Genomic DNA, 17372 nt, shown 5'->3' on the forward strand with positions numbered 1-17372 from the left:
TGTGCATTGCATTGCCATGTAATGTGATGCAATGCTATCTTTCTAGCTCTCCCTTTTTACTTCCTTTTGGATAAACAGACATATTAGGCAAGCATTTTGGAGCTTTCACCTAAATAACTACAGGTGGTGAGATAAGCTGCACAATATAATTGACCTTTCAGTATATTGTTGCACACACACCATCTATTTAGCAAATGCCCTTGTTATCAACAGCAGCCTTTTAAACTCACCTGAGCTAACAGGTATGTGCGCTGGTTACTCTGCTGCGCTTAAAATTTCTTTTTTGGTTTGCTACAATGCCTTTTCTGAAACGTTGTCTCCTTCTGCTGAAACACTGACTTCTTTCATTTAATGCCTGCAGACTATAAAAGAGAACCCAACCCAAAAAGTTTGGTTGATTAGTCTGTGGCATTCTGTTAAACTGTTGCTTATGGCGGTCTCTGTGAGCTTCTCAGCGACATTCAGCCAGCCAGGTATCCTGCCTGCAGTAGATGGAATGTGGCAATGGAACGCTGGCTGCGCGTGTCATAATAGGCTCTGAGCCTTTATATACCTGTGCACAGCAGCAGCCACCTTCAGTCTGCTGCTGGACAGCCAGCAGCAGCAGCAGCAGGAGAGGTATGTAATCAGGAGCCCTCCTGCTAAGGGTAGACAGCTGCTCGTTCCACCCCACCCCCCGCCTTAATTGGTTCTCCTCCCTTCCAACGGTGTTGAGGCGGGTGGGAACAGCAGGGGGTGAAGGTGCTGTGTTTAAAGAGGTGGAGTTATGCAGATCTAAAACGCGTGGATTGCAGCAGCAGCAAGCCGAAAAGTGCAGGCATGTAAGGGATCTAGAGGTTGACAACATGTCTTCTTAACGGGAGTCCAGGAGCTCATCTCCACAAATGGACTTTTCAGGATCCTTGGGTGGCTCCGTAGTTTGAAACCAATTCTGGTTATCGCTTCTCGGCCTTTTGGCTAAGATCAAGTGTAGTATCTGTTCTTATCAGTTTAATATCTGATACGTCCCCTATCTGGGGACCATATATTAAATGGATTTTTAGAACAGGGAGATGGAAAAAGAGCTTGCTCTGTCCACTCCACGCATTGACCTGGTATTGCAGTATCTCCAGGACCGGTGCACCCCTTCTTTAATGCAGTTTCTAAAATCAGAAAGAATTGAATTCAATGTTTTTTGTTCATTTTGCTTGTTTGTCGGATTTTGGGATGGACTCTTTGGCTTTGCTTTTCTTCTCCTCATTGGATTTTTCATGTTCAAAGTTGCAGAAGCCAGATTACAAGCTCATTTTGGTTCAACTTCAGCAACTGTGCATTGCATTGCCATGTAATGTGATGCAATGCTATCTTTCTAGCTCTCCCTTTTTACTTCCTTTTGGATAAACAGACATATTAGGCAAGCATTTTGGAGCTTTCACCTAAATAACTACAGGTGGTGAGATAAGCTGCACAATATAATTGACCTTTCAGTATATTGTTGCACACACACCATCTATTTAGCAAATGCCCTTGTTATCAACAGCAGCCTTTTAAACTCACCTGAGCTAACAGGTATGTGCGCTGGTTACTCTGCTGCGCTTAAAATTTCTTTTTTGGTTTGCTACAATGCCTTTTCTGAAACGTTGTCTCCTTCTGCTGAAACACTGACTTCTTTCATTTAATGCCTGCAGACTATAAAAGAGAACCCAACCCAAAAAGTTTGGTTGATTAGTCTGTGGCATTCTGTTAAACTGTTGCTTATGGCGGTCTCTGTGAGCTTCTCAGCGACATTCAGCCAGCCAGGTATCCTGCCTGCAGTAGATGGAATGTGGCAATGGAACGCTGGCTGCGCGTGTCATAATAGGCTCTGAGCCTTTATATACCTGTGCACAGCAGCAGCCACCTTCAGTCTGCTGCTGGACAGCCAGCAGCAGCAGCAGCAGGAGAGGTATGTAATCAGGAGCCCTCCTGCTAAGGGTAGACAGCTGCTCGTTCCACCCCACCCCCCGCCTTAATTGGTTCTCCTCCCTTCCAACGGTGTTGAGGCGGGTGGGAACAGCAGGGGGTGAAGGTGCTGTGTTTAAAGAGGTGGAGTTATGCAGATCTAAAACGCGTGGATTGCAGCAGCAGCAAGCCGAAAAGTGCAGGCATGTAAGGGATCTAGAGGTTGACAACATGTCTTCTTAACGGGAGTCCAGGAGCTCATCTCCACAAATGGACTTTTCAGGATCCTTGGGTGGCTCCGTAGTTTGAAACCAATTCTGGTTATCGCTTCTCGGCCTTTTGGCTAAGATCAAGTGTAGTATCTGTTCTTATCAGTTTAATATCTGATACGTCCCCTATCTGGGGACCATATATTAAATGGATTTTTAGAACAGGGAGATGGAAAAAGAGCTTGCTCTGTCCACTCCACGCATTGACCTGGTATTGCAGTATCTCCAGGACCGGTGCACCCCTTCTTTAATGCAGTTTCTAAAATCAGAAAGAATTGAATTCAATGTTTTTTGTTCATTTTGCTTGTTTGTCGGATTTTGGGATGGACTCTTTGGCTTTGCTTTTCTTCTCCTCATTGGATTTTTCATGTTCAAAGTTGCAGAAGCCAGATTACAAGCTCATTTTGGTTCAACTTCAGCAACTGTGCATTGCATTGCCATGTAATGTGATGCAATGCTATCTTTCTAGCTCTCCCTTTTTACTTCCTTTTGGATAAACAGACATATTAGGCAAGCATTTTGGAGCTTTCACCTAAATAACTACAGGTGGTGAGATAAGCTGCACAATATAATTGACCTTTCAGTATATTGTTGCACACACACCATCTATTTAGCAAATGCCCTTGTTATCAACAGCAGCCTTTTAAACTCACCTGAGCTAACAGGTATGTGCGCTGGTTACTCTGCTGCGCTTAAAATTTCTTTTTTGGTTTGCTACAATGCCTTTTCTGAAACGTTGTCTCCTTCTGCTGGAACACTGACTTCTTTCATTTAATGCCTGCAGACTATAAAAGAGAACCCAACCCAAAAAGTTTGGTTGATTAGTCTGTGGCATTCTGTTAAACTGTTGCTTATGGCGGTCTCTGTGAGCTTCTCAGCGACATTCAGCCAGCCAGGTATCCTGCCTGCAGTAGATGGAATGTGGCAATGGAACGCTGGCTGCGCGTGTCATAATAGGCTCTGAGCCTTTATATACCTGTGCACAGCAGCAGCCACCTTCAGTCTGCTGCTGGACAGCCAGCAGCAGCAGCAGCAGGAGAGGTATGTAATCAGGAGCCCTCCTGCTAAGGGTAGACAGCTGCTCGTTCCACCCCACCCCCCGCCTTAATTGGTTCTCCTCCCTTCCAACGGTGTTGAGGCGGGTGGGAACAGCAGGGGGTGAAGGTGCTGTGTTTAAAGAGGTGGAGTTATGCAGATCTAAAACGCGTGGATTGCAGCAGCAGCAAGCCGAAAAGTGCAGGCATGTAAGGGATCTAGAGGTTGACAACATGTCTTCTTAACGGGAGTCCAGGAGCTCATCTCCACAAATGGACTTTTCAGGATCCTTGGGTGGCTCCGTAGTTTGAAACCAATTCTGGTTATCGCTTCTCGGCCTTTTGGCTAAGATCAAGTGTAGTATCTGTTCTTATCAGTTTAATATCTGATACGTCCCCTATCTGGGGACCATATATTAAATGGATTTTTAGAACAGGGAGATGGAAAAAGAGCTTGCTCTGTCCACTCCACGCATTGACCTGGTATTGCAGTATCTCCAGGACCGGTGCACCCCTTCTTTAATGCAGTTTCTAAAATCAGAAAGAATTGAATTCAATGTTTTTTGTTCATTTTGCTTGTTTGTCGGATTTTGGGATGGACTCTTTGGCTTTGCTTTTCTTCTCCTCATTGGATTTTTCATGTTCAAAGTTGCAGAAGCCAGATTACAAGCTCATTTTGGTTCAACTTCAGCAACTGTGCATTGCATTGCCATGTAATGTGATGCAATGCTATCTTTCTAGCTCTCCCTTTTTACTTCCTTTTGGATAAACAGACATATTAGGCAAGCATTTTGGAGCTTTCACCTAAATAACTACAGGTGGTGAGATAAGCTGCACAATATAATTGACCTTTCAGTATATTGTTGCACACACACCATCTATTTAGCAAATGCCCTTGTTATCAACAGCAGCCTTTTAAACTCACCTGAGCTAACAGGTATGTGCGCTGGTTACTCTGCTGCGCTTAAAATTTCTTTTTTGGTTTGCTACAATGCCTTTTCTGAAACGTTGTCTCCTTCTGCTGGAACACTGACTTCTTTCATTTAATGCCTGCAGACTATAAAAGAGAACCCAACCCAAAAAGTTTGGTTGATTAGTCTGTGGCATTCTGTTAAACTGTTGCTTATGGCGGTCTCTGTGAGCTTCTCAGCGACATTCAGCCAGCCAGGTATCCTGCCTGCAGTAGATGGAATGTGGCAATGGAACGCTGGCTGCGCGTGTCATAATAGGCTCTGAGCCTTTATATACCTGTGCACAGCAGCAGCCACCTTCAGTCTGCTGCTGGACAGCCAGCAGCAGCAGCAGCAGGAGAGGTATGTAATCAGGAGCCCTCCTGCTAAGGGTAGACAGCTGCTCGTTCCACCCCACCCCCCGCCTTAATTGGTTCTCCTCCCTTCCAACGGTGTTGAGGCGGGTGGGAACAGCAGGGGGTGAAGGTGCTGTGTTTAAAGAGGTGGAGTTATGCAGATCTAAAACGCGTGGATTGCAGCAGCAGCAAGCCGAAAAGTGCAGGCATGTAAGGGATCTAGAGGTTGACAACATGTCTTCTTAACGGGAGTCCAGGAGCTCATCTCCACAAATGGACTTTTCAGGATCATTGGGTGGCTCCGTAGTTTGAAACCAATTCTGGTTATCGCTTCTCGGCCTTTTGGCTAAGATCAAGTGTAGTATCTGTTCTTATCAGTTTAATATCTGATACGTCCCCTATCTGGGGACCATATATTAAATGGATTTTTAGAACAGGGAGATGGAAAAAGAGCTTGCTCTGTCCACTCCACGCATTGACCTGGTATTGCAGTATCTCCAGGACCGGTGCACCCCTTCTTTAATGCAGTTTCTAAAATCAGAAAGAATTGAATTCAATGTTTTTTGTTCATTTTGCTTGTTTGTCGGATTTTGGGATGGACTCTTTGGCTTTGCTTTTCTTCTCCTCATTGGATTTTTCATGTTCAAAGTTGCAGAAGCCAGATTACAAGCTCATTTTGGTTCAACTTCAGCAACTGTGCATTGCATTGCCATGTAATGTGATGCAATGCTATCTTTCTAGCTCTCCCTTTTTACTTCCTTTTGGATAAACAGACATATTAGGCAAGCATTTTGGAGCTTTCACCTAAATAACTACAGGTGGTGAGATAAGCTGCACAATATAATTGACCTTTCAGTATATTGTTGCACACACACCATCTATTTAGCAAATGCCCTTGTTATCAACAGCAGCCTTTTAAACTCACCTGAGCTAACAGGTATGTGCGCTGGTTACTCTGCTGCGCTTAAAATTTCTTTTTTGGTTTGCTACAATGCCTTTTCTGAAACGTTGTCTCCTTCTGCTGGAACACTGACTTCTTTCATTTAATGCCTGCAGACTATAAAAGAGAACCCAACCCAAAAAGTTTGGTTGATTAGTCTGTGGCATTCTGTTAAACTGTTGCTTATGGCGGTCTCTGTGAGCTTCTCAGCGACATTCAGCCAGCCAGGTATCCTGCCTGCAGTAGATGGAATGTGGCAATGGAACGCTGGCTGCGCGTGTCATAATAGGCTCTGAGCCTTTATATACCTGTGCACAGCAGCAGCCACCTTCAGTCTGCTGCTGGACAGCCAGCAGCAGCAGCAGCAGGAGAGGTATGTAATCAGGAGCCCTCCTGCTAAGGGTAGACAGCTGCTCGTTCCACCCCACCCCCCGCCTTAATTGGTTCTCCTCCCTTCCAACGGTGTTGAGGCGGGTGGGAACAGCAGGGGGTGAAGGTGCTGTGTTTAAAGAGGTGGAGTTATGCAGATCTAAAACGCGTGGATTGCAGCAGCAGCAAGCCGAAAAGTGCAGGCATGTAAGGGATCTAGAGGTTGACAACATGTCTTCTTAACGGGAGTCCAGGAGCTCATCTCCACAAATGGACTTTTCAGGATCCTTGGGTGGCTCCGTAGTTTGAAACCAATTCTGGTTATCGCTTCTCGGCCTTTTGGCTAAGATCAAGTGTAGTATCTGTTCTTATCAGTTTAATATCTGATACGTCCCCTATCTGGGGACCATATATTAAATGGATTTTTAGAACAGGGAGATGGAAAAAGAGCTTGCTCTGTCCACTCCACGCATTGACCTGGTATTGCAGTATCTCCAGGACCGGTGCACCCCTTCTTTAATGCAGTTTCTAAAATCAGAAAGAATTGAATTCAATGTTTTTTGTTCATTTTGCTTGTTTGTCGGATTTTGGATGGACTCTTTGGCTTTGCTTTTCTTCTCCTCATTGGATTTTTCATGTTCAAAGTTGCAGAAGCCAGATTACAAGCTCATTTTGGTTCAACTTCAGCAACTGTGCATTGCATTGCCATGTAATGTGATGCAATGCTATCTTTCTAGCTCTCCCTTTTTACTTCCTTTTGGATAAACAGACATATTAGGCAAGCATTTTGGAGCTTTCACCTAAATAACTACAGGTGGTGAGATAAGCTGCACAATATAATTGACCTTTCAGTATATTGTTGCACACACACATCTATTTAGCAAATGCCCTTGTTATCAACAGCAGCCTTTTAAACTCACCTGAGCTAACAGGTATGTGCGCTGGTTACTCTGCTGCGCTTAAAATTTCTTTTTGGTTTGCTACAATGCCTTTTCTGAAACGTTGTCTCCTTCTGCTGGAACACTGACTTCTTTCATTTAATGCCTGCAGACTATAAAAGAGAACCCAACCCAAAAAGTTTGGTTGATTAGTCTGTGGCATTCTGTTAAACTGTTGCTTATGGCGGTCTCTGTGAGCTTCTCAGCGACATTCAGCCAGCCAGGTATCCTGCCTGCAGTAGATGGAATGTGGCAATGGAACGCGGCTGCGCGTGTCATAATAGGCTCTTGAGCCTTTATATACCTGTGCACAGCAGCAGCCACCTTCAGTCTGCTGCTGGACAGCCAGCAGCAGCAGCAGCAGGAGAGGTATGTAATCAGGAGCCCTCCTGCTAAGAGGTAGACAGCTGCTCGTTCCACCCCACCCCCCGCCTTAATTGGTTCTCCTCCCTTCCAACGGTGTTGAGGCGGTGGGAACAGCAGGGGGTGAAGGTGCTGTGTTTAAAGAGTGGAGTTATGCAGATGTAAAACGCGTGGATGCAGCAGCAGCAAGCCGAAAAGTGCAGGCATGTAAGGGATCTAGAGGTTGACAACATGTCTTCTAACGGAGTCCAGGAGCTCATCTCCCACCAAATGGACTTTTCAGGATCATTGGGTGGCTCCGTAGTTTGAAACCAATTCTGGTTATCGCTTCTCGGCCTTTTGGCTAAGATCAAGTGTAGTATCTGTTCTTATCAGTTTAATATCTGATACGTCCCCTATCTGGGGACCATATATTAAAATGGATTTTTAGAACAGGGAGATGGAAAAAGAGCTTGCCTCTGTCCACTCCACGCATTGACCTGGTATTGCAGTATCTCCAGGACCGTGCACCCCTTCTTTAATGCAGTTTCTAAAATCAGAAAGAATTGAATTCAATGTTTTTTTGTTCATTTTGCTTGTTTGTCGGATTTTGGGATGGACTCTTTGGCTTTGCTTTTCTTCTCCTCATTGGATTTTTCATGTTCAAAGTTGCAGAAGCCAGATTACAAGCTCATTTTGGTTCAACTTCAGCAACTGTGCATTGCATTGCCATGTAATGTGATGCAATGCTATCTTTCTAGCTCTCCCTTTTTACTTCCTTTTGGATAAACAGACATATTAGGCAAGCATTTTGGAGCTTTCACCTAAATAAACTACCAGGTGGTGAGATAAGCTGCACAATATAATTGACCTTTCAGTATATTGTTGCACACACACCATCTATTTAGCAAATGCCCTTGTTATCAACAGCAGCCTTTTAAACTCACCTGAGCTAACAGGTATGTGCGCTGGTTACTCTGCTGCGCTTAAAATTTCTTTTTTGGTTTGCTACAATGCCTTTCTGAACGTTGTCTCCTTCTGCTGGAACACTGACTTCTTTCATTTAATGCCTGCAGACTATAAAAGAGAACCCAACCCAAAAAAGTTTGGTTGATTAGTCTGTGGCATTCTGTTAAACTGTTGCTTATGGCGGTCTCTGTGAGCTTCTCAGCGACATTCAGCCAGCCAGGTATCCTGCCTGCAGTAGATGGAATGTGGCAATGGAACGCTGGCTGCGCGTGTCATAATAGGCTCTGAGCCTTTATATACCTGTGCACAGCAGCAGCCACCTTCAGTCTGCTGCTGGACAGCCAGCAGCAGCAGCAGCAGGAGAGGTATGTAATCAGGAGCCCTCCTGCTAAGGGTAGACAGCTGCTCCGTTCCACACCACCCCCTGCCTTAATTGGTTTTCTCCCCTTCCAACGGTGTTGAGGCGGGTGGGAACAGCAGGGGGTGAAGGTGCTGTGTTTAAAGAGGTGGAGTTATGCAGATCTAAAACGCGTGATTGCAGCAGCAGCAAGCCGAAAAGTGCAGGCATGTAAGGGATCTAGAGTTGACATCATGTCTTCTTAACGGGAGTCCAGGAGCTCATCTCCACAAATGGACTTTTTCAGGATCCTTGGGTGGCTCCGTAGTTTGAAACCAATTCTGGTTATCGCTTCTCGGCCTTTTGGCTAAGATCAAGTGTAGTATCTGTTCTTATCAGTTTAATATCTGATACGTCCCCTATCTGGGGACCATATATTAAATGGATTTTTAGAACAGGGAGATGGAAAAAGAGCTTGCTCTGTCCACTCCATGCATTGACCTGGTATTGCAGTATCTCCAGGACCGGTGCACCCCTTCCTTAATGCAGTTTCTAAAATCAGAAAGAATTGAATTCAATGTTTTTTGTTCATTTTGCTTGTTTGTCGGATTTTGGGATGGACTCTTTGGCTTTGCTTTTCTTCTCCTCATTGGATTTTTCATGTTCAAAGTTGCAGAAGCCAGATTACAAGCTCATTTTGGTTCAACTTCAGCAACTGTGCATTGCATTGCCATGTAATGTGATGCAATGCTATCTTTCTAGCTCTCCCTTTTTACTTCCTTTTGGATAAACAGACATTATTAGGGCAAGCATTTTGGAGCTTTCACCTAAATAACTACAGGTGGTGAGATAAGCTGCACAATATAATTGACCTTTCAGTATATTGTTGCACACACACCATCTATTTAGCAAATGCCCTTGTTATCAACAGCAGCCTTTTAAACTCACCTGAGCTAACAGGTATGTGCGCTGGTTACTCTGCTGCGCTTAAAATTTCTTTTTTGGTTTGCTACAATGCCTTTTCTGAAACGTTGTCTCCTTCTGCTGGAACACTGACTTCTTTCATTTAATGCCTGCAGACTATAAAGAGAACCCAACCCAAAAAGTTTGGTTGATTAGTCTGTGGCATTCTGTTAAACTGTTGCTTATGGCGGTCTCTGTGAGCTTCTCAGCGACATTCAGCCAGCCAGGTATCCTGCCTGCAGTAGATGGAATGTGGCAATGGAACGCTGGCTGCGCGTGTCATATAGGCTCTGAGCCTTTATATACCTGTGCACAGCAGCAGCCACCTTCAGTCTGCTGCTGGACAGCCAGCAGCAGCAGCAGCAGGAGAGGTATGTAATCAGGAGCCCTCCTGCTAAGGGTAGACAGCTGCTCGTTCCACCCCACCCCCCGCCTTAATTGGTTCTCCTCCCTTCCAACGGTGTTGAGGGCGGGTGGGAACAGCAGGGGGTGAAGGTGCTGTGTTAAAGAGGTGGAGTTATGCAGATCTAAAACGCGTGGATTTGCAGCAGCAGCAAGCCGAAAAGTGCAGGCATGTAAGGGATCTAGAGGTTGACAACATGTCTTCTTAACGGGAGTCCAGGAGCTCATCTCCACAAATGGACTTTTCAGGGATCCTTGGGTGGCTCCGTAGTTTGAAACCAATTCTGGTTATCGCTTCTCGGCCTTTTGGCTAAGATCAAGTGTAGTATCTGTTCTTATCAGTTTAATATCTGATACGTCCCCTATCTGGGGACCATATATTAAATGGATTTTTAGAACAGGAGATGGAAAAAGAGCTTGCTCTGTCCACTCCACGCATTGACCTGGTATTGCAGTATCTCCAGGACCGGTGCACCCCTTCTTTAATGCAGTTTCTAAAATCAGAAAGAATTGAATTCAATGTTTTTTGTTCATTTTGCTTGTTTGTCGGATTTTGGGATGGACTCTTTGGCTTTGCTTTTCTTCTCCTCATTGGATTTTTCATGTTCAAAGTTGCAGAAGCCAGATTACAAGCTCATTTTGGTTCAACTTCAGCAACTGTGCATTGCATTGCCATGTAATGTGATGCAATGCTATCTTTCTAGCTCTCCCTTTTTAACTTCCTTTTGGATAAACAGACATATTAGGCAAGCATTTTGGAGCTTTCACCTAAATAACTACAGGGTGGTGAGATAAGCTGCACAATATAATTGACCATTCAGTATATTGTTGCACACACACATCTATTTAGCAAATGCCCTTGTTATCAACAGCAGCCTTTTAAACTCACCTGAGCTAACAGGTATGTGCGCTGGTTACTCTGCTGCGCTTAAAATTTCTTTTTTGGTTTGCTACAATGCCTTTTCTGAAACGTTGTCTCCTTCTGCTGAACACTGACTTCTTTCATTTAATGCCTGCAGACTATAAAAGAGAACCCAACCAAAAAGTTTGGTTGATTAGTCTGTGGCATTCTGTTAAACTGTTGCTTATGGCGGTCTCTGTGAGCTTCTCAGCGACATTCAGCCAGCCAGGTATCCTGCCTGCAGTAGATGGAATGTGGCAATGGAACGCTGGCTGCGCGTGTCATAATAGGCTCTGAGCCTTTATATACCTGTGCACAGCAGCAGCCACCTTCAGTCTGCTGCTGGACAGCCAGCAGCAGCAGCAGCAGGAGAGGTATGTAATCAGGAGCCCTCCTGCTAAGGGTAGACAGCTGCTCGTTCCACCCCACCCCCGCCTTAATTGGTTCTCCTCCCTTCCAACGGTGTTGAGGCGGGTGGGAACAGCAGGGGGTGAAGGTGCTGTGTTTAAAGAGGTGGAGTTATGCAGATCTAAAACGCGTGGGATTGCAGCAGCAGCAAGCCGAAAAGTGCAGGCATGTAAGGGATCTAGAGGTTGACAACATGTCTTCTTAACGGGAGTCCAGGAGCTCATCTCCCACAAATGGACTTTTCAGGATCCTTGGGTGGCTCCGTAGTTTGAAACCAATTCTGGTTATCGCTTCTCGGCCTTTTGGCTAAGATCAAGTGTAGTATCTGTTCTTATCAGTTTAATATCTGATACGTCCCTATCTGGGACCATATATTAAATGGATTTTTAGAACAGGAGATGGAAAAGAGCTGCTCTGTCCACTCCACGCATTGACCTGGTATTGCAGTATCTCCAGGACCGGGTGCACCCCTTCTTTAATGCAGTTTCTAAAATCAGAAAGAATTGAATTCAATGTTTTTTGTTCATTTTGCTTGTTTGTCGGATTTTGGGATGGACTCTTTGGCTTTGCTTTTCTTCTCCTCATTGGATTTTTCATGTTCAAAGTTGCAGAAGCCAGATTACAAGCTCATTTTGGTTCAACTTCAGCAACTGTGCATTGCATTGCCATGTAATGTGATGCAATGCTATCTTTCTAGCTCTCCCTTTTTACTTCCTTTTGGATAAACAGACATATTAGGCAAGCATTTTGGAGCTTTCACCTAAATAACTACAGGTGGTGAGATAAGCTGCACAATATAATTGACCATTCAGTATATTGTTGCACACACACCATCTATTTAGCAAATGCCCTTGTTATCAACAGCAGCCTTTTAAACTCACCTGAGCTAACAGGTATGTGCGCTGGTTACTCTGCTGCGCTTAAAATTTCTTTTTTGGTTTGCTACAATGCCTTTTCTGAAACGTTGTCTCCTTCTGCTGGAACACTGACTTCTTTCATTTAATGCCTGCAGACTATAAAAGAGAACCCAACCCAAAAAGTTTGGTTGATTAGTCTGTGGCATTCTGTTAAACTGTTGCTTATGGCGGTCTCTGTGAGCTTCTCAGCGACATTCAGCCAGCCAGGTATCCTGCCTGCAGTAGATGGAATGTGGCAATGGAACGCTGGCTGCGCGTGTCATAATAGGCTCTGAGCCTTTATATACCTGTGCACAGCAGCAGCCACCTTCAGTCTGCTGCTGGACAGCCAGCAGCAGCAGCAGCAGGAGAGGTATGTAATCAGGAGCCCTCCTGCTAAGGGTAGACAGCTGCTCGTTCCACCCCACCCCCCGCCTTAATTGGTTCTCCTCCCTTCCAACGGTGTTGAGGCGGGTGGGAACAGCAGGGGGTGAAGGTGCTGTGTTTAAAGAGGTGGAGTTATGCAGATCTAAAACGCGTGGATTGCAGCAGCAGCAAGCCGAAAAGTGCAGGCATGTAAGGGATCTAGAGGTTGACAACATGTCTTCTTAACGGGAGTCCAGGAGCTCATCTCCACAAATGGACTTTTCAGGATCCTTGGGTGGCTCCGTAGTTTGAAACCAATTCTGGTTATCGCTTCTCGGCCTTTTGGCTAAGATCAAGTGTAGTATCTGTTCTTATCAGTTTAATATCTGATACGTCCCCTATCTGGGGACCATATATTAAATGGATTTTTAGAACAGGGAGATGGAAAAAGAGCTTGCTCTGTCCACTCCACGCATTGACCTGGTATTGCAGTATCTCCAGGACCGGTGCACCCCTTCTTTAATGCAGTTTCTAAAATCAGAAAGAATTGAATTCAATGTTTTTTGTTCATTTTGCTTGTTTGTCGGATTTTGGGATGGACTCTTTGGCTTTGCTTTTCTTCTCCTCATTGGATTTTTCATGTTCAAAGTTGCAGAAGCCAGATTACAAGCTCATTTTGGTTCAACTTCAGCAACTGTGCATTGCATTGCCATGTAATGTGATGCAATGCTATCTTTCTAGCTCTCCCTTTTTACTTCCTTTTGGATAAACAGACATATTAGGCAAGCATTTTGGAGCTTTCACCTAAATAACTACAGGTGGTGAGATAAGCTGCACAATATAATTGACCTTTCAGTATATTGTTGCACACACACCATCTATTTAGCAAATGCCCTTGTTATCAACTGCAGCCTTTTAAACTCACCTGAGCTAACAGGTATGTGCGCTGGTTACTCTGCTGCGCTTAAAATTTCTTTTTTGGTTTGCTACAATGCCTTTTCTGAAACGTTGTCTCCTTCTGCTGGAACACTGACTTCTTTCATTTAATGCCTGCAGACTATAAAAGAGAACCCAACCCAAAAAGTTTGGTTGATTAGTCTGTGGCATTCTGTTAAACTGTTGCTTATGGCGGTCTCTGTGAGCTTCTCAACGACATTCAGCCAGCCAGGTATCCTGCCTGCAGTAGATGGAATGTGGCAATGGAACGCTGGCTGCGCGTGTCATAATAGGCTCTGAGCCTTTATATACCTGTGCACAGCAGCAGCCACCTTCAGTCTGCTGCTGGACAGCCAGCAGCAGCAGCAGCAGGAGAGGTATGTAATCAGGAGCCCTCCTGCTAAGGGTAGACAGCTGCTCGTTCCACCCCACCCCCCGCCTTAATTGGTTCTCCTCCCTTCCAACGGTGTTGAGGCGGGTGGGAACAGCAGGGGGTGAAGGTGCTGTGTTTAAAGAGGTGGAGTTATGCAGATCTAAAACGCGTGGATTGCAGCAGCAGCAAGCCGAAAAGTGCAGGCATGTAAGGGATCTAGAGGTTGACAACATGTCTTCTTAACGGGAGTCCAGGAGCTCATCTCCACAAATGGACTTTTCAGGATCCTTGGGTGGCTCCGTAGTTTGAAACCAATTCTGGTTATCGCTTCTCGGCCTTTTGGCTAAGATCAAGTGTAGTATCTGTTCTTATCAGTTTAATATCTGATACGTCCCCTATCTGGGGACCATATATTAAATGGATTTTTAGAACGGTAGATGGAAAAAGAGCTTGCTCTGTCCACTCCACGCATTGACCTGGTATTGCAGTATCTCCAGGACCGGTGCACCCCTTCTTTAATGCAGTTTCTAAAATCAGAAAGAATTGAATTCAATGTTTTTTGTTCATTTTGCTTGTTTGTCGGATTTTGGGATGGACTCTTTGGCTTTGCTTTTCTTCTCCTCATTGGATTTTTCATGTTCAAAGTTGCAGAAGCCAGATTACAAGCTCATTTTGGTTCAACTTCAGCAACTGTGCATTGCATTGCCATGTAATGTGATGCAATGCTATCTTTCTAGCTCTCCCTTTTTACTTCCTTTTGGATGAACAGACATATTAGGCAAGCATTTTGGAGCTTTCACCTAAATAACTACAGGTGGTGAGATAAGCTGCACAATATAATTGACCTTTCAGTATATTGTTGCACACACACCATCTATTTAGCAAATGCCCTTGTTATCAACTGCAGCCTTTTAAACTCACCTGAGCTAACAGGTATGTGCGCTGGTTACTCTGCTGCGCTTAAAATTTCTTTTTTGGTTTGCTACAATGCCTTTTCTGAAACGTTGTCTCCTTCTGCTGGAACACTGACTTCTTTCATTTAATGCCTGCAGACTATAAAAGAGTACCCAACCCAAAAAGTTTGGTTGATTAGTCTGTGGCATTCTGTTAAACTGTTGCTTATGGCGGTCTCTGTGAGCTTCTCAGCGACATTCAGCCAGCCAGGTATCCTGCCTGCAGTAGATGGAATGTGGCAATGGAACGCTGGCTGCGCGTGTCATAATAGGCTCTGAGCCTTTATATACCTGTGCACAGCAGCAGCCACCTTCAGTCTGCTGCTGGACAGCCAGCAGCAGCAGCAGCAGGAGAGGTATGTAATCAGGAGCCCTCCTGCTAAGGGTAGACAGCTGCTCGTTCCACCCCACCCCCCGCCTTAATTGGTTCTCCTCCCTTCCAACGGTGTTGAGGCGGGTGGGAACAGCAGGGGGTGAAGGTGCTGTGTTTAAAGAGGTGGAGTTATGCAGATCTAAAACGCGTGGATTGCAGCAGCAGCAAGCCGAAAAGTGCAGGCATGTAAGGGATCTAGAGGTTGACAACATGTCTTCTTAACGGGAGTCCAGGAGCTCATCTCCACAAATGGACTTTTCAGGATCCTTGGGTGGCTCCGTAGTTTGAAACCAATTCTGGTTATCGCTTCTCGGCCTTTTGGCTAAGATCAAGTGTAGTATCTGTTCTTATCAGTTTAATATCTGATACGTCCCCTATCTGGGGACCATATATTAAATGGATTTTTAGAACAGGGAGATGGAAAAAGAGCTTGCTCTGTCCACTCCACGCATTGACCTGGTATTGCAGTATCTCCAGGACCGGTGCACCCCTTCTTTAATGCAGTTTCTAAAATCAGAAAGAATTGAATTCAATGTTTTTTGTTCATTTTGCTTGTTTGTCGGATTTTGGGATGGACTCTTTGGCTTTGCTTTTCTTCTCCTCATTGGATTTTTCATGTTCAAAGTTGCAGAAGCCAGATTACAAGCTCATTTTGGTTCAACTTCAGCAACTGTGCATTGCATTGCCATGTAATGTGATGCAATGCTATCTTTCTAGCTCTCCCTTTTTACTTCCTTTTGGATAAACAGACATATTAGGCAAGCATTTTGGAGCTTTCACCTAAATAACTACAGGTGGTGAGATAAGCTGCACAATATAATTGACCTTTCAGTATATTGTTGCACACACACCATCTATTTAGCAAATGCCCTTGTTATCAACAGCAGCCTTTTAAACTCACCTGAGCTAACAGGTATGTGCGCTGGTTACTCTGCTGCGCTTAAAATTTCTTTTTTGGTTTGCTACAATGCCTTTTCTGAAACGTTGTCTCCTTCTGCTGGAACACTGACTTCTTTCATTTAATGCCTGCAGACTATAAAAGAGAACCCAACCCAAAAAGTTTGGTTGATTAGTCTGTGGCATTCTGTTAAACTGTTGCTTATGGCGGTCTCTGTGAGCTTCTCAGCGACATTCAGCCAGCCAGGTATCCTGCCTGCAGTAGATGGAATGTGGCAATGGAACGCTGGCTGCGCGTGTCATAATAGGCTCTGAGCCTTTATATACCTGTGCACAGCAGCAGCCACCTTCAGTCTGCTGCTGGACAGCCAGCAGCAGCAGCAGCAGGAGAGGTATGTAATCAGGAGCCCTCCTGCTAAGGGTAGACAGCTGCTCGTTCCACCCCACCCCCCGCCTTAATTGGTTCTCCTCCCTTCCAACGGTGTTGAGGCGGGTGGGAACAGCAGGGGGTGAAGGTGCTGTGTTTAAAGAGGTGGAGTTATGCAGATCTAAAACGCGTGGATTGCAGCAGCAGCAAGCCGAAAAGTGCAGGCATGTAAGGGATCTAGAGGTTGACAACATGTCTTCTTAACGGGAGTCCAGGAGCTCATCTCCACAAATGGACTTTTCAGGATCCTTGGGTGGCTCCGTAGTTTGAAACCAATTCTGGTTATCGCTTCTCGGCCTTTTGGCTAAGATCAAGTGTAGTATCTGTTCTTATCAGTTTAATATCTGATACGTCCCCTATCTGGGGACCATATATTAAATGGATTTTTAGAACAGGGAGATGGAAAAAGAGCTTGCTCTGTCCACTCCACGCATTGACCTGGTATTGCAGTATCTCCAGGACCGGTGCACCCCTTCTTTAATGCAGTTTCTAAAATCAGAAAGAATTGAATTCAATGTTTTTTGTTCATTTTGCTTGTTTGTCGGATTTTGGGATGGACTCTTTGGCTTTGCTTTTCTTCTCCTCATTGGATTTTTCATGTTCAAAGTTGCAGAAGCCAGATTACAAGCTCATTTTGGTTCAACTTCAGCAACTGTGCATTGCATTGCCATGTAATGTGATGCAATGCTATCTTTCTAGCTCTCCCTTTTTACTTCCTTTTGGATAAACAGACATATTAGGCAAGCATTTTGGAGCTTTCACCTAAATAACTACAGGTGGTGAGATAAGCTGCACAATATAATTGACCTTTCAGTATATTGTTGCACACACACCATCTATTTAGCAAATGCCCTTGTTATCAACAGCAGCCTTTTAAACTCACCTGAGCTAACAGGTATGTGCGCTGGTTACTCTGCTGCGCTTAAAATTTCTTTTTTGGTTTGCTACAATGCCTTTTCTGAAACGTTGTCTCCTTCTGCTGGAACACTGACTTCTTTCATTTAATGCCTGCAGACTATAAAAGAGAACCCAACCCAAAAAGTTTGGTTGATT

General features: G+C 44.8%; 13 non-coding genes across 13 annotated transcripts; all 13 read left to right on the forward strand.

The window, feature by feature from the left end:
- Positions 1-937: 937 nt before the first annotated feature.
- Positions 938-1128, forward strand: LOC141234328 (U2 spliceosomal RNA). Its single transcript, XR_012300309.1, has one exon. It is a non-coding gene; the product is annotated as a U2 spliceosomal RNA (small nuclear RNA).
- A 1115-nt stretch (positions 1129-2243) lies between these two features.
- LOC141234330 (U2 spliceosomal RNA) lies at positions 2244-2434 on the forward strand. Its single transcript, XR_012300311.1, has one exon. It is a non-coding gene; the product is annotated as a U2 spliceosomal RNA (small nuclear RNA).
- Positions 2435-3549: 1115 nt separating this feature from the next.
- LOC141234331 (U2 spliceosomal RNA) lies at positions 3550-3740 on the forward strand. Its single transcript, XR_012300312.1, has one exon. It is a non-coding gene; the product is annotated as a U2 spliceosomal RNA (small nuclear RNA).
- A 1115-nt stretch (positions 3741-4855) lies between these two features.
- On the forward strand, positions 4856-5046 carry LOC141234332 (U2 spliceosomal RNA). Its single transcript, XR_012300313.1, has one exon. It is a non-coding gene; the product is annotated as a U2 spliceosomal RNA (small nuclear RNA).
- A 1115-nt stretch (positions 5047-6161) lies between these two features.
- LOC141234333 (U2 spliceosomal RNA) lies at positions 6162-6352 on the forward strand. Its single transcript, XR_012300314.1, has one exon. It is a non-coding gene; the product is annotated as a U2 spliceosomal RNA (small nuclear RNA).
- Positions 6353-7462: 1110 nt separating this feature from the next.
- LOC141234506 (U2 spliceosomal RNA) lies at positions 7463-7654 on the forward strand. The gene has a single exon (XR_012300484.1). It is a non-coding gene; the product is annotated as a U2 spliceosomal RNA (small nuclear RNA).
- Positions 7655-8771: 1117 nt separating this feature from the next.
- LOC141234434 (U2 spliceosomal RNA) lies at positions 8772-8962 on the forward strand. The gene has a single exon (XR_012300413.1). It is a non-coding gene; the product is annotated as a U2 spliceosomal RNA (small nuclear RNA).
- A 1117-nt stretch (positions 8963-10079) lies between these two features.
- Positions 10080-10269, forward strand: LOC141234488 (U2 spliceosomal RNA). Its single transcript, XR_012300466.1, has one exon. It is a non-coding gene; the product is annotated as a U2 spliceosomal RNA (small nuclear RNA).
- Positions 10270-11384: 1115 nt separating this feature from the next.
- Positions 11385-11571, forward strand: LOC141234507 (U2 spliceosomal RNA). The gene has a single exon (XR_012300485.1). It is a non-coding gene; the product is annotated as a U2 spliceosomal RNA (small nuclear RNA).
- A 1115-nt stretch (positions 11572-12686) lies between these two features.
- Positions 12687-12877, forward strand: LOC141234334 (U2 spliceosomal RNA). Its single transcript, XR_012300315.1, has one exon. It is a non-coding gene; the product is annotated as a U2 spliceosomal RNA (small nuclear RNA).
- Positions 12878-13992: 1115 nt separating this feature from the next.
- Positions 13993-14182, forward strand: LOC141234505 (U2 spliceosomal RNA). The gene has a single exon (XR_012300483.1). It is a non-coding gene; the product is annotated as a U2 spliceosomal RNA (small nuclear RNA).
- Positions 14183-15297: 1115 nt separating this feature from the next.
- LOC141234335 (U2 spliceosomal RNA) lies at positions 15298-15488 on the forward strand. The gene has a single exon (XR_012300316.1). It is a non-coding gene; the product is annotated as a U2 spliceosomal RNA (small nuclear RNA).
- A 1115-nt stretch (positions 15489-16603) lies between these two features.
- LOC141234336 (U2 spliceosomal RNA) lies at positions 16604-16794 on the forward strand. The gene has a single exon (XR_012300317.1). It is a non-coding gene; the product is annotated as a U2 spliceosomal RNA (small nuclear RNA).
- Positions 16795-17372: the final 578 nt, after the last annotated feature.

This window comes from Phyllobates terribilis, unplaced genomic scaffold (assembly GCF_046119375.1).
Source record: "Phyllobates terribilis strain yellow unplaced genomic scaffold, ASM4611937v1 Scaffold_636__1_contigs__length_917067, whole genome shotgun sequence".
In the NCBI taxonomy this organism is placed as follows: domain Eukaryota; kingdom Metazoa; phylum Chordata; class Amphibia; order Anura; family Dendrobatidae; genus Phyllobates; species Phyllobates terribilis.